The 14605-nt window shown below is 35.4% G+C and overlaps 1 protein-coding gene and 1 pseudogene across 5 annotated transcripts in view; both read left to right on the forward strand.

The window, feature by feature from the left end:
- Positions 1 to 14605, forward strand: part of LOC147379552 (uncharacterized) — a 201524-nt gene that overhangs the window by 90670 nt on the left and 96249 nt on the right. The gene's annotated exons all lie outside the window — the stretch shown is intronic.
- Positions 1 to 14605, forward strand: part of LOC147379553 (UL16-binding protein 1-like) — a 40002-nt pseudogene continuing 25397 nt past the window's right edge. The window contains exon 1 of the transcript XR_015161926.1: positions 1 to 14605. This exon is cut by the window's right edge and continues 25397 nt beyond it. The product of XR_015161926.1 is annotated as a UL16-binding protein 1-like (transcript).

A 14605-nucleotide genomic window follows, 5' to 3' on the forward strand; every position in this document is an offset into this window, starting at 1 on the left:
CCTCTATTGGTGACATTTTATAAATATTTGTAAAATGGTTTGAGGAGTTGAGAGTATAAAAACCTTTTTTTATCTCTTTTTCTCTGTAATGGCTGTTTTTGTCAAAAAGCATTTCGATGTCAATATTGTTTGCTTGCATTTTTGGACGTTAGAGAGAATTATTCTATGCCCTATGGAGTATCGTAAAATTATGCGACTATAATGCACATTCTCTTTCCTAATGCAATAATTTGTTATTATCATGCTTAGTGTAAGAATAATGCCAATAACAATTACTTGGAAAAAAGACATGTGATTATGCTTTTCCTATATCTTGAAATAGATAGATGTCCAAATTTTTATCCTTCTTTCTTTATAATATTATCTTGGATACATGTCTTTCAAATGACTTATATATAACATTGTTGATACACATTCTTTATCGCCATCACCATAAACTGGTCCATTGGTATTACTACTGTCATGCTGACATTAGTGAGGACTTACTCAGAGCCATGCTGTACACTGTGTATAGCTGAACACTATGCTGTACAATTATATGTTTAGCTTATATAAATGTATCACACTGATTTTTGAATCCTAAGTTAATATGGATTTGAAAAAAGAGAAACTAATTAGAAATTGCTAGTTGTTATTTTCATTGTGTATATTAAAGAAAAGTAAATATATAATTATACTTTAAGAGATTTTAATCAGTATATTTAGTTATACATCATGGATCATTTGGGATTATTTAGCTTTCTACCTCTGGAGGAGGAAATAGCAACTTATTCTAGTAGTCTTGCCTGGAAAATGCCCATGAACAAGGAGCCTGGTGAGCTACTGTCCATGGGGTTGCAAAGAGTCAGACATGACTGAGCACATATACATGCACGCTTGTAGCTTTCTACTTGAAAGATAATGGAATGAATCATTTAGCAATATTCTGTTTCTCTTGTAAAACAGAAGTTGAAGCAATTCACTCATTCATGCAACAGATATTTATTGAGCACCTACTAAGCGTAAGCTACTTACACTGAGGACATAATGGTGAAGAATAAGTATCTTTTTCTCAGGGACTTACAGATCAGTGGCAATCAGTCAAGAAAATAGACAGGTACAGCATTATGTGATGTTTTGAAAACAGTACAGGTAAGCATGGGATACAAAGTGAGGAATAAAGTGGATCTCTAAGTCGGGCTAGAGATAAATTCTTAAGGACAAATGTGGAAGATATTAAATTTTGGTTACAAAATAGTTATGGTATCTGACTTATAGTGTTTAAGATAGGGAGGTATGTCTAAATAATTCAGGAAGGGGTACCTCAAGAATGTCCTTCTGAACCACATCAAGGAATGCAGACATAATTCTGAACGGTAGCCATTAAATTGGAAAGACTTCATCTGATACTGAACATTTTCTTCAAATCAGGCTGACCAGATTCTAAGGCCAGCTTCCTATATCTAACAACCAGGAAGGCGAGCCATTCTTCTTCCTGTATACCTACATAAACAGAATATACTTCCTAGAATATAAAGTCTTTGTGAGCAAGGACTTTGTTTTCCCAGGATCTATTGCAGTACTTTGCACAGAGCAGGCTCTCAGTGCTTACAGTGTGTGATGACAGGATCAAATGTAAAACTCTGGGGAATGGGTAGGTTGACCCAACAGAGGGTCCCCACAAAGACTGTCTACTTAAAACCCATATACTCCTTTTTCTTTGATCAGTTGTCTCAAATGGCAAAATTGATCTCTGCATTTCCTCTTGATTTTTAGATTTATAGTAAGGGGACTCCATCAAAAGCAATATGACTTATAATTAAAAAAAATAATGTATCAACTTATAAATAAAAATTATATGTTTTCATAAATTCTCTTTGAAAACATGAAAAAGTTTTGGAGAAAACTAAGATTAAGTGAAAAAAATGATTTTTAACAAAAAAAAGAAATCAATATATCCAAGTTTTATTTAACTCCAGAAAATTATATAGTCAAAATACATTATAAAACTTTCTTTTATAATGAGAAAGAGATGAAATGGTAACTATCATTAAATTAATCATAAATTAATGGGTTCAGTTATAATAGTAAATTCTGTATTTCTTACCATTGTAAAGTCCTGAATTCTAGAGATTTTGCTTTGACCAGCTTTTCTGGGGTTATTCCTTTAAAATATGCTGTCCTATTGTCCACTCTAGTATTCTTGCCTGGAGAATTCCATGGGCAAAGAAGCATCGTGGCCTACAGTCTATGGGGTTGCAAAAAGTCAGATATGACTGAGCAACTAACACTACTACACTGGTCATCTTGCTGCCAGATTGTCCTTGAAATCATTTGTGAATTTTTTTGGTATAGCCACAAAAAAAAAATTCTGGAAGGACTGAGACACTCACTCAAGGCTGCACAGAGTAGGATAGTGGCCTAAAGATAGACATAAACTGGAAGTTTCAATAAACTCAGTAATTTTGGTAAGACATTTAAAATTTTTTTCAAATGAAAATAAATTTTAAACATGTAAAATCTAACTGTATAACATATTTAAGAAATAAAATATGAACGAGAATGCCAGTTTGCACATGGAATCTGTCCACCATCCATAGGGTAATGTTAACATTTTGCAAAGTGAAGATGAGGTAGTTATCAAAGAAATGCTGGCTAATGTTTTGGAAAAATGGACATTTCTCTGGCTTGCTATTACTCAGAATACAGGTTAAGAATAGCCAAATTAAAGAAAGTCTAATGAAAGTAGAAAAGAGGTATAAAAGAGAGCAGTAGAACTGGAGAATATTGAGAAAGATCAGGAAATAACACCCCCAAAATAGTCTTGTTTGACATAAAAATGACTTTTTTGTTCTTAGTCTTTATTTTTATATTTTTTATAATTTTTATTGAAGTATATTTGATTTACGATTCTGTTATAGTAGTTTCAGATGTACTCCAAAGTGAATCATATATCCACTTTTTTTTTTTAAGATTCTTTCCCCTATAGGCCACTATAGAATATTAAGTTCCCTGTGCTATACAGCAGGTTCTATTAGTTTTCTATTTTCATACAGTAGTGTGTATATGTCAGTACTTTGGAATTGGGCATCAAAATGATTTTGAGTTGACTGCATTTATGTTCTGAGATTCCTTATTTGCCTAAAAGCAGAGTCTCTTCAAAGATCTCAAAAGTCACTAAATCTTCTGCAGAGCAACTGTAATCTTCTCACCACACCCAAACAAATTTTGTTACACAACTGGCATATCCCCATAGATTTGTCTAAGATCTTTTTTTTTTTTAAATCATTTCAGTGTGTCATTTGTTTTTCTGTAATTGCCTTTCCTCCCCATTCACTTCCCCTAGTGAATTAGATATAAAGTGAAGTGAAGTGAAGTGAAAGTCACTCAGTTGTGTCCGACTCTGTGACCCCATGGACTGTATAGTCCATGGAATTCTCCAGGCCAGAATACTGGACTGGGTAGCCTTTCCCTTCTCCAGGGGATCTTCCCAACCCAGGGATTGAAACCAGGTCTCCCACATTGCAGGAGAATTCTTTACCAGCTGAGCCACAAGGGAAGCCCTTCAGACCCCGAATTCCAACCATTCCTTTGAGGTATTCATTGCTGAGTGCTCCCTTGTATATGCCCTATGTACATGAAAATGAATTTGTTTTTCTCTCATTCATCTGTCTTTCCTCAGCCGAATTTACAGGACCAAGCCAATTAACCTAAGATGGGGAGAGGAAAAAAATTTGTTTCCTCCCTACTAATTGACTACTTAGGGTTCCATAACACACAGTCACACTGAGTGCTAAGGACTTCACTTTGGAACAGTCACTGTAGGAACTTGCTTCCCATATTAAGGTCACTTGATAGAAGGGGACAACGGAGGATGAGATGGCTGGATGGCATCACTGACTCAATGGACGTGAGTCTGAGTGAACTCCGGGAGTTGGTGATGGACAGGGAGGCCTGGTGTGCTGTGATTCATGGGGTCACAAAAAGTCGGACACGACTGAGCGACTGAACTGAACTGAACTGATCTAAACTGACTCTTAGTATCTGATCTCAGTTTAGCAGCCCCGCCTCTAGGCTAAAGCTTGTCCAGGTGAAATGATACTAATGAAGAGATCAAAGCTGAACCACAGAGAGATTCTAATTGTCCTTATAATCCTGCTAAAGGGTTTTAGCAAAAATACGACCTGCTGTCTTTAACAGCAAGTATGATTTCTAATTATAAAATGAAAACTTGATTACTTCCTTTAAAGTAAGAAAGTACCCAATCCTAAATCCTTCAAGAGCATCTTTTAACAGCAAATTTCTAATAGATAACACAAAAATGATTGTTTTCTTTACCGTGACAAGAGCTCAAACATATCAGAAGCACCACTAACTCCTTTATATATTTAGAGTAGGAAAGTGAATCAACAGTTCATAAAATAGGCTTTCTTCTAGTAAGAGAAAGAAATTTTTTAAAAAAGAAAGAGAGGCAGACGATGCGGCCAGGCCAGCCAGTGGGATGTGTAAATGACTGCGAGCTGGACAATTGGTGGAGGGTTGGCCCTGGCCCGGCCAGGTGGTGGGAACAGTGTGAGGCGCTGGCTGCCTTGTTTCAGGGTCATTTCTTGTGCTTATTCCGTCTGTTGGTTTCCTTCTTTTTTGTCCGCCTTCTGACTTGGACAGCACCTGTTCTGTACCATTACCTTGGCAGGCAGCTTTCATGTACATTTTAACAAATTCTCTGTGCCAAATTCTCTCCTTAAGTTACCAAAAGCAATTGTTAAAATAACTTGTGGAGCAAGTGAGACAAAAAAAAGTTTTCTATGAAGACTTGGTAGTCAGGTATACTACTGGCAGGAAGACTGCTTGTGAAATTTACACACAACATGTGAAGCTGGCTTGTTGTTGAGAGAAATGTTAATTGTTTTTAATTGTCTGAAAAAAGGGGTATAAATCTCCTCCATTCTGTTGCTATTTATTGGCTGTCTATTCATGCTAACATGCCCAGTTTGGTTTCTCTTTTTCTTTAATATAACTCTGCAAATATCCAGGAACTGAGACAAAAACAGTTCTTTTTACATTAGGACATTGCCTTTTCTCAGCAATACAGTGTGGCTTATGCTAACCTGTTGCCTGGAGACTAGGGACTTTCCACGTGGGTTTTCTTAATGATAGTTATTTTGAAAATTTTCTATAGAAAATTTGATAGAATTTTTTTCTTTGTAGCTGCACTCATTTATGTACCTTTTGCCTTATGGAGATGGAAGGGGACAATCAAAACATCCATTAAAATTGGAATAATATGGTTTTAGGTGCGACACATAGTCCTACTAGAAGTAAGATTTTGCACACAGGAGAACCAAAGCTTTTCTCACATTTTTTTTTATCTTACCATATCTCTTTTCTTTAATCCTATATTTACTCGATGTTTAGTCCTAAAATATTAACACTCAGATAACATGAATTTCAAAGTAAATTTTTCAGAGGTCTATTATGCCACACTCCACTTTCCATTAAACTTTAAAGCCATTTAGTTTTAATTGGGAATGAAGTAAGATATTATGAAGAGAATTTAGTGATGAATTCTGGTAACAGATTATTTTTGATCACCATATACCTGAATCAATATTTTATAAAATTTTAAAATTCTGACTTATTTTCTTCTAAATTAGAAAATTGAAATATGTGACAAAACAACTAAAGCACAGATTCAGCTCAGAAGGATGAAAGGTGATGGTTAAATAACATAAAGGCTTAGTCAAGGTATCTCACAGCTGTAAAATTACAATACGTAATGGTGGGTTAATGGGTTAATCAATCAACCATTCAACATATCTAGAGTGTGAAGGATGTGTACAAAAATGCACTGAGTGCTATAAAATACACATTTTTAAACAATCCAAAAATGTTACTGGGCTTCACTTATGATTTTAATTATTCTAGAATATAGAGGAGTTCAGTGTGTTTCCTGCTATGGAAGTTTTTAATTACAGGAAAACAGAATAGGCAGCAAAAATATAATACAGAAATAGAGAATAGAAACATAAATAGATGTTAATTATGAGGTGAAGATGATGTGAGAGTCATTAGAAAAGGGTTAAATCTGTGCACTGTGGAATTTTGAGAGGTGTTTTAGAGGCACACTATGGTTTGAGCTGGATTGTAACAGATGAAAACTGGGTAACGAATTTGTAGAGAAATAGAAATTTTTGTTTGGGGGAGTGGGGTGACCAAGTAGTGTAAACAAGGGCAGTCCGTGGTTTTGCAGTTAACATGAGGGAGAATGGCAGTGCAGGAAGGAGGCATGAGCGACTGGCACAGAGTATATGTCCTGGGAATTTACTGTATGTGAGGAGAAGTCAAGGAAGGGCCTTCAAGGCCAGGCAGTGTGCTTACAGTGGATTGCTGTAGGTTCTTGGGCTGGAAGTCCTGTTATGAAGATAGGATCTTCTGTAGAATGAGCCTGAGTGGGGACTAGAGGCAGGATGTCTGGCTGGGAGGGAGTTGTGGACATTTATGTGCAAGAGAAGTAGGCTGCATTAGTGTATTGATGGGGGAGTGAATGAAGAAATACAGTGGAAGTAATTAAGCCATATTTTACTGATTTATTTACAAATATAGCACAACAATTAACACATTCCAGAGACAGTAATTAACAATCAGGTTAAATTACTTTGATTACCTCTACATTTAATGAAAAACATTTTAATAAAGCTTCTTTCTACAATATTTTATAGCCACTCTACATAGTTACTCATTTCCTGATCCTCTTGTTATTTCCTTCTTTGACATCTCTCACCATTTTTCTCTGTCCTCTTCCACTTTCTCTTCTAAAGAAACAAAAATTTAGGTGCATTCTATTAGGTTAACTAAATAAATTAATCACCATTTTATAAAAGTATTATCTTAATATAGTTTAAACAGCATATGAGCTTAAAATGTAAAAGTAGCATTTTTATTAAAAATAGCATTTAATATTTCTTTCCAGGCTGCTCTGGAGACAATGATTTTCAGCTGTTCTTTTTCTTTTTTTTCTTTTTCTGAGGTTTAAGTAATTTCTTGATTATAAACAGTTGATACTATCTGTTGACTTCTTGTTTTGTTCATTGAGAATTAATTTTTCTAAGATTTCACACCCAGTCATACAAAATGTCATCCCTTTTTAAAAAATTACAAAGTTATATCACAATTGTTAATTAAATTGTCTTTACATTAGTAATAATAAATGAATATCATTTACTTCTAAACCAAGATATATGATATTTTTCTTTCACATTTATTTCTAAACATTAACCTCTTTGCTTTTTTGTTTGCTTAATTTGTATATATCTGTTGCTATTCATTCCCAAGTGTTCTATAGAAGATCTATTAAATGGCTATTAATAACATTTTACAATAATTTTTTTGTTCTTCTCAGAAAAGTTTGGCCTTGAATGGCTTCATTTTTAAAGACAAATAGAGACTAGATTAAAGCATTTAATCCTCACCTTAGGATGCGAGAAAAACCAAAGAATCTAAAAGAAACTAGGGAGTGTTCTTTTGAAATAGTAATGAAATAAACTCCTCTTAAACTTGATGCAAGAGAGAGAAAAGTTAATAATAAAGAAGGGGAAACATTCAGATGAAACTCATAAAATGCTCTATTGGCTACATTGAAGTTTTTCTGATTTTGGCCTGGAGATATTCCTGTTGATGAATTGTGGCCATTGTTTCTATGCCTGGTACAACTGTCATTCTGGGATATTTCCTGCTTTTTTGTATTAGGATGTGGTCAGTCATTTCAGTTACTAGGTTGTGGCTGACTCTTTGCGACTTCATGGACTGCAGCACGCCAGGCTTCCCTGTCCAGCACCAACTCCCAGAGCTTGCTCAAACTCATGTCCATTGAGTCAGTGATACCATCCAACCATCTCACCTCTGTCGTCCCCTTCTCTTCCCACCTTCAATCTTTGCCAGTATCAGGGGCTTTTCCAATGAGTCATTTCTTCGCATCAGGTGGCCAAAGTATTAGAGCTTCAGCATCAGTCCTTCCAATGAATATTCAGGACTGATTTCTTTAGGACTGACTGTTTTGATCTCCTTGCAGTCCAAGGGACTCTCAAGAGTCTTCTCCAACACCACAATTCAAAAGCATCAATTCTTTGGTGCTCAGATTTTTTATAGTCTAACTCTCACATCCATACATGACTACTGGAAAAACCATAGCTTTGCCTTTGTTGGCAAAGTAATGTCTCTGCTTTCGAATATGCTGTCCAGGTTGGTCTGGGCTTTTATTCCAAGGAGTAAGCATCCTTTAATTTCATGGCTGTAGTCATCAACTGCAGTGATTTTGGAGCCCAAGAAAATAAAGACTGTCACTGTTTCCATTGTTTCCCATATATTTGCCATTAAGTGTTGGGACTGGATGCAATGATCTTAGTTTTTTGAATTTTGAGTTTTAAATCCACTTTTTCACCCTCTTTGACTTTCATCAAGAGGCTCTTTAGTTCTGCAAATTCTGCCATAAGGGTGGTGTCATCTGAGTATCTGAGGTTACTGATATTTCTCCCAGAAAACTTGATTCCACCTTGTGCTTCATCCAGCCTGGCATTTCACATGATGTACTCTGCATATAAGTTTAATAAGCACAGTGACAATATACAGCCTTGACATACTTCTTTCCCAATTTGGAACCAGTCCGTGGTTCCATGTCCAGTTCTAACTGTTGCATCTTGACCTGCGTACAGATTTCTCAGGAGGCAGATCCAGTGGTCTGGTATTCCCATCTCTTTCAGAATTTTCCAGTTTGTTGTGATCCACACAGTCAAAGGCTTTGGCATAGTCAACAAAGCAGAAGTAGATGTTTTTCTGGAACTCTCTTGCTTTTTCGATGATCCAGCGGATGTTGGCAATTTGACCTCAGGTTCCTCTGCTTTTCTAAAACCAACTTGAACATCTGGAAGTTCATGGTTCACGTACTGTTGAAGCCTGGCTTGAAGAATTTTGAGCATTACTTTACTAGCGTGTGAGATGAGTGCAATTGTGCGGTAGTTTGAACATTCTTTGGCATTGCCTTTCTTTGGGATTGGAATGAAAACTGACCTTTTCCAGTCCTGTGGCCATTGCTGAGTTTTCTAAATTTGCTGGCATATTGAGTGCAGCACTTTTACAGCATCATCTTTCAGGATTTGAAAGAGCTCACCTGGAATTCCATCACCTCAACTAGCTTTGTAGTGATGTTTTCTAAGGCCCACTTGACTTCGCATTCCAGGATGTCTGGCTCTAGGTGAGTGATCACACACTATTGTGATCATCTGGGTTGTAGAGATCTTTTTTGTATAGTTCTTTTGTGTATTCTTGCCACCACTTCTTGATAACTTCTGCTTCTGTTAGGTCCATACTGTTTCTGTCCTTTATTGTGCCCATCTTTGCATGAAATGTTATCTCTGACTTTCTTGAGATCTCTAGTCTTTTCCATTCTATTGTTTTCCTCTATTTCTTTGCACTGATCACCTAGGAAGGCAATGGTCAATTAGGATGTGGTATCTGCATCTAATTTCTGCCTCCAGTGATTTTCTAATAAATGGTGCCTGGGAAAGTCTTTTGTCTCCTCATAAACTAGACATGTCTTACTCTATCCTTCTGCTTGACTGATGGTTTGGATGATCATAAGCTGCTTCCTCAGTGTTCTGAAATCTCTACTTTCCAGTAGTCTTTCTGAAGTCAGAGGCCTACTACTCTAATAGTAGGTGCTTTTTTTCTTCAGAAGTTTTTGATCTCTTTATTGGACATCTGTTTGCCTTTTCAAGGGCTTCCCAGGTGGCTGTAGTGATAAAGAACCTCCCTGTAAATGCAGGAGACATAAAAGATGTGGGTTTGACCCCTGTGTCAGGAAGATCCCTGGAAGTGGAAATGGCAACCCACTCCAGTATTCTTGTGTGGAGAATCCCATGGACAGAGGAGCCTTAGTGAGCTGTAGTCCATAGGGCCCAAAGAGTTGGACATGACTGAAGCAACTATGCATGCATGATATGCCTTTTTAATCTGAATTTTCAGTTTGGCATTTTTCTAATTGTAATACCACTGTGATTTTCTTTCCTCTTTGTTTTAGTGATATCTATTGAAAAACAATGCTGGCTATTCTGGATTAGTTCTCTGACTTTTTTTCTTCTGTTACTTTCCATTTCTTTTCGTCTCTGGTGATTTCTTTGATTTTGTCTTTTTTATTATTTTCTTAATTTTTAGGGACTGTATTCTGTGACTGTTCCTATTTTATGGTATTCTGTTCCTATTTTATGCTGCACTATAGTAATTTTATTTTGTTGAAATATTTCTCACTCTGCACAGTCTGTTTCCTCCTGGTTCTTTTTTTTTTTTTGCTGTCTGTTTTTATGTTGGAAGCATTCTCCCTATACATCTATTTTAAGAATAAACAGTAAAAGCTGATAAGTATATGCTTAGATGAGGTTTGGTAAGCTTCACTATAGAATGGTGATGAGCAAGACTTTTCATTGTCAGTAACTGATGATTTTATATGTGTGTGTGTGTGTGTGTGTGGTGGTTTAGTCATTAAGTCATGTCCAACTCTTGTGATCCCATGGACTCTGCAAGGTTCCTCTGTCCATGGGCTATACCAGGCAAGAATGCTGGAGTGGGTTGCCATTTCCTTATCATATATATATATAGTACATTTTATAACAACCCAGAAAAGTAGATATTTTTCCCATTTTAGTGTTGAAAAAATAGAATCAAATGGGACTAAGTAGTTTTCTAAGGTTACATATCTCATTAGGTTTATGTGAATCAAAATCTTGCATTCTAAGACATCATTGTCTAATTTTTTCCCTCTGTAGCTACAGTTCTGTGTCAAGTGGCATTATGGTAGCATTTTGTGAAGAAAAATCACAGCTATGTTAAGTAAAGACAGCTTAACAGAAGTGTAAATGCATTTGAAATGTCCTCTTGTAGGCTTTCAGTTTATAGCATTTAAACTGAATGTTGGACTAGTAAATTACAGAGCAATTTAAATGCTTCATCAGTTTGTACTTTGCTAATGTTACCATATTCTTGAAACATAAAGCCAGAAGTTGAAAGAGAACCACCTTCATAAACTGTAAAATTTAATAAAAATATGTATAACCTTTTGAGAAAATAATTCGGTAATGTAATATATATCAATAATCTTTAAAAGTTTGGTAATATATATCAATAGCCTTTAATATGTATCAATTTGGTGATATATATCAATATCTTTAAAAGCCTAAAAAATCCTCTGACCTACACAACTGATTTTAGAAATCTCTCCCACAGAAGGAAAACAGAGGTGTAGATAAAACTACAAATAAATATTCAAAATTATGATTCATCATTAAATATGCAAACTTAAAGTTAGAAACAACCAAAATTCCTACAATGGCAGACTTTGAAAAAATTAGGATACAACCATATGAGGGAGTTATTATGTACCTGTTAAACATGGTATTTTTAAAGGGCATTTAAAATAAGAAATATCTGGTGTGTTAAGCGAAAAAGTCGAATGCCAAACTGTACTCACAGTGCAGTGCAAAGTAGGTTAAAATTCATGTACATTTGCATAGAAAAAAGACTGAAAGAAAGTATGCCAAACTGCAAGCCGTATTTGCCTCTAGCGTCCAGGATTATAGACAATTTATATTTTCTCATTGATACTATTCTGTATTTTCCAAATTTCCTAAATAATTACATAGTGTTTTAATAATAAAAAAAGTATGTGTCTTTAAAAATACTTGAAGACTCTTTGCTGTGGAGAATAAGTGAGTCTAAGAGTTCTTTGGTTCTTTCCTGCTTTCATATAACTATCTGTGGACAGTACTAATGGGACAGAATTGGGCTCTTTTCTGCACTGTATTATTATTAAGGACTTCCTAAAAGGTGCTTTTTCCTGTCATATTATCACCCCATTTCTTCTATTTCCTAACACTATTCTCTCATATCTTATACCTTAAACACTCATCATTGGAGTCTCATAAGTATGATTTATTTGTCACTAATGTACATTTTAAATTGATTGTGCATTTTTATTTACAGATCATCTCTAAATATTATTCATATACCAATTGGAACTAGTTTCTGAAATATTTTGTAAAAATCTATTAATGATTTCCTAGTGACAAAAATTATATATGAAAAAAGTTAAAGATGTGTAACTGGATTTTATGAATAAATCATAACGGGAAAAACCATCCTGATTACCTGTAATTAATACTGGCCTAGCTTTTAGGCAGTTTTCTAGGTAAACAGTCATTTCATGTAATTTATTTACTAATTGCAGTGATTTTAAACACCTGGGCTCCCTTTGCACTATAAAAATCTTTAGGAAGTAAGAATTAAGGAAGGTATAATGTTGAAGAGGAGTGAAATGGGTGGCATCAAGGTATTCTAGTTGTCCCTTGGTTTCCTTGGGATCTAGGCACCCTCATGAACACCAAATCCACAGATGCTCAAGTCCTTTGTAGAAAATGGCATAATACCTCACTTTCCCTGTCCACGGGCATCCCACAGATACAGGGGCTGACTGTGCTGACACTTTGATGAATTTCAGCTATACTGAATTCTAGAATGGAAATTATGTAAACAGCATTACCAGTTTTGTAGATAATTTTAATGAATATTTTAAAATAGATGTTTTTTAAAATTTCAAAGCACAGATAATTTGGCCACATTAAATAATTAATTCTCGTAAGGGTGGGTGATAGATACTATGTTCCTGAATATTCAAGAGAAATTGCAACCCATATTTTATTTTTTTTATGATCACTATGCAAACGTTCATTAAGCAACCAAGAGCTAAAGCCTTGCTCACTCTACTGAAAAATGGAATTATAAAGTATATTGGCTAGTATTGGCTGCTATGAACAGAAGGAAGTTTGGAAGGTTGCTGCTATTATGCAGCAAAGTAAAAATAGTACTTAAGGTCAGAGGCAAGGAGCATCTTTTGCACGGTTTCATTTATGAAATACAGCAAATTAAATGACACAGATTTGTCTAATTTTGTCACTTCCCCTAACAGATTAAAGAATCTTACGTTTGGTCTAACTGAATTAATAATTATCATGTTTGTTAGTTTACAGTGTTGAAAGGATGCTTTTAATTTCACTATTTTCGGTTTGACTTAGATAACTTTGCCAGTTCCTACACTGAAATGAGGCTGACAGAGTAAGTGGCTTCACTACCTGGGGGGAATGCTTTTCTTAATTACAGCTTCCCATCTGCCTCAGAATTGTCACACACTTTGGTTCCTCCTGTCCCCAAATCCTAGATGTGACTCTGTTTTCCCCTTTTGTAATCATTTTAAGTTCTGATTCTGCCCCCAGGTTTAGTTTGTCTACATTTCAAAAAGAAAAAAAAAAAAGTTTTCTAATGGTCTCATCCTGCAACACAGAGGATTAACTCTTCCTGCAACACAGAGGATTAAATGACAGCCTCTGACTTGTTCTCTATTGGCTAAAATACCTTTTCCGTTTGTTAAGAAGACAATTTTTCTTTTTTTTTCTGCATATCTGAAAAGAAAGGATAATATAAACAAAATTTAGTTTATGTAAAGAAGACAATGAAGCATTGAAAGTCTTTATCTTTTGAACCATTGATCTCTGTTATTCAGGATAAAGGCAGAGATTCAAGTAAGTCTTTAATTGTGAGGTTTAGGAAGTATTTACGGTATGCTTAGTTACCATGTGTCCAATGAATATTTTGTTTAAAAAGGAAATTTTACTGGGTTGTTCCTCTTTATGGGGCAGACATTCACTTTTTCCCTTAAGTAAGCAAAGAATCCAATACATACTTTACAGCAGTTTAAAAAAATCATGAAATGTATATGATAAAATGAATATTGTTTAGTTCTCTATATTTTTATCTATTAACTTTGGATTGCTTATAAGAACCATGACTTGAATAACAAAGGATTCTACAGCATATGTGTGTGTTACAATTACATACTTTCTTCATTTTTGCCAAAATGTCAGTGTAAACGTTTTCCATCTGTTCTTGACTTTGAACAGAAACAAGTTCTTTCAGTTTTCTTTTGGTGCATTATTTAATGATAATAATGCACCAACTTTTTGTACTGATGTCTGATATATAAGGTGCTCCTTATAAAACATCTCCCAGGATAACATACAGTTAATGGCTAATGTATGGTTAATGGTTAATGTGTGGGTGGTATTCCCAGACCATTGTTTATTTATTTATGGCTGTACTGGGTCTTTGTTGCTGTGCCTAGGCTTTCTCTAGTGGCAGTGAGCAGGGGCTACTCTTCATTGTGGTGTGTGGGCTTCTTATTGTGGTGGCTTCTTTGTTGTGGAGCATGGACTTTAGGCATGTGGGCTCAGTAGTTGTGGCTCACAGACTCTAGAGCACTGGCTCAGTAGTTGTGCATGGGCTTAGTTGCTTCTGGCACGTGGGATCTTCCAGGATCAGGGACAGAGCCTATGTCCTCTGCACTGGCAAGTGGATTTTTTACCTCTGAGCCATGAAGGAAGCCCACCAGACATTATGGGTTTTTATACACGGTCCTCAAATATGTTTTTCAGCTAATGTTTATATAGAAAAAAATATTTATCTAAATTCAGTGCATGATTTTTAAATAAAGTAATGTTTGAGTAGAGACTAGATATAGTTGTTAGGGTAT

Source organism: Bos grunniens, chromosome 1 (assembly GCF_055505025.1).
Source record: "Bos grunniens cultivar Pamir isolate PY7600 chromosome 1, Bosgru_T2T1.0, whole genome shotgun sequence".
NCBI classification, from domain to species: Eukaryota; Metazoa; Chordata; class Mammalia; order Artiodactyla; family Bovidae; genus Bos; species Bos grunniens.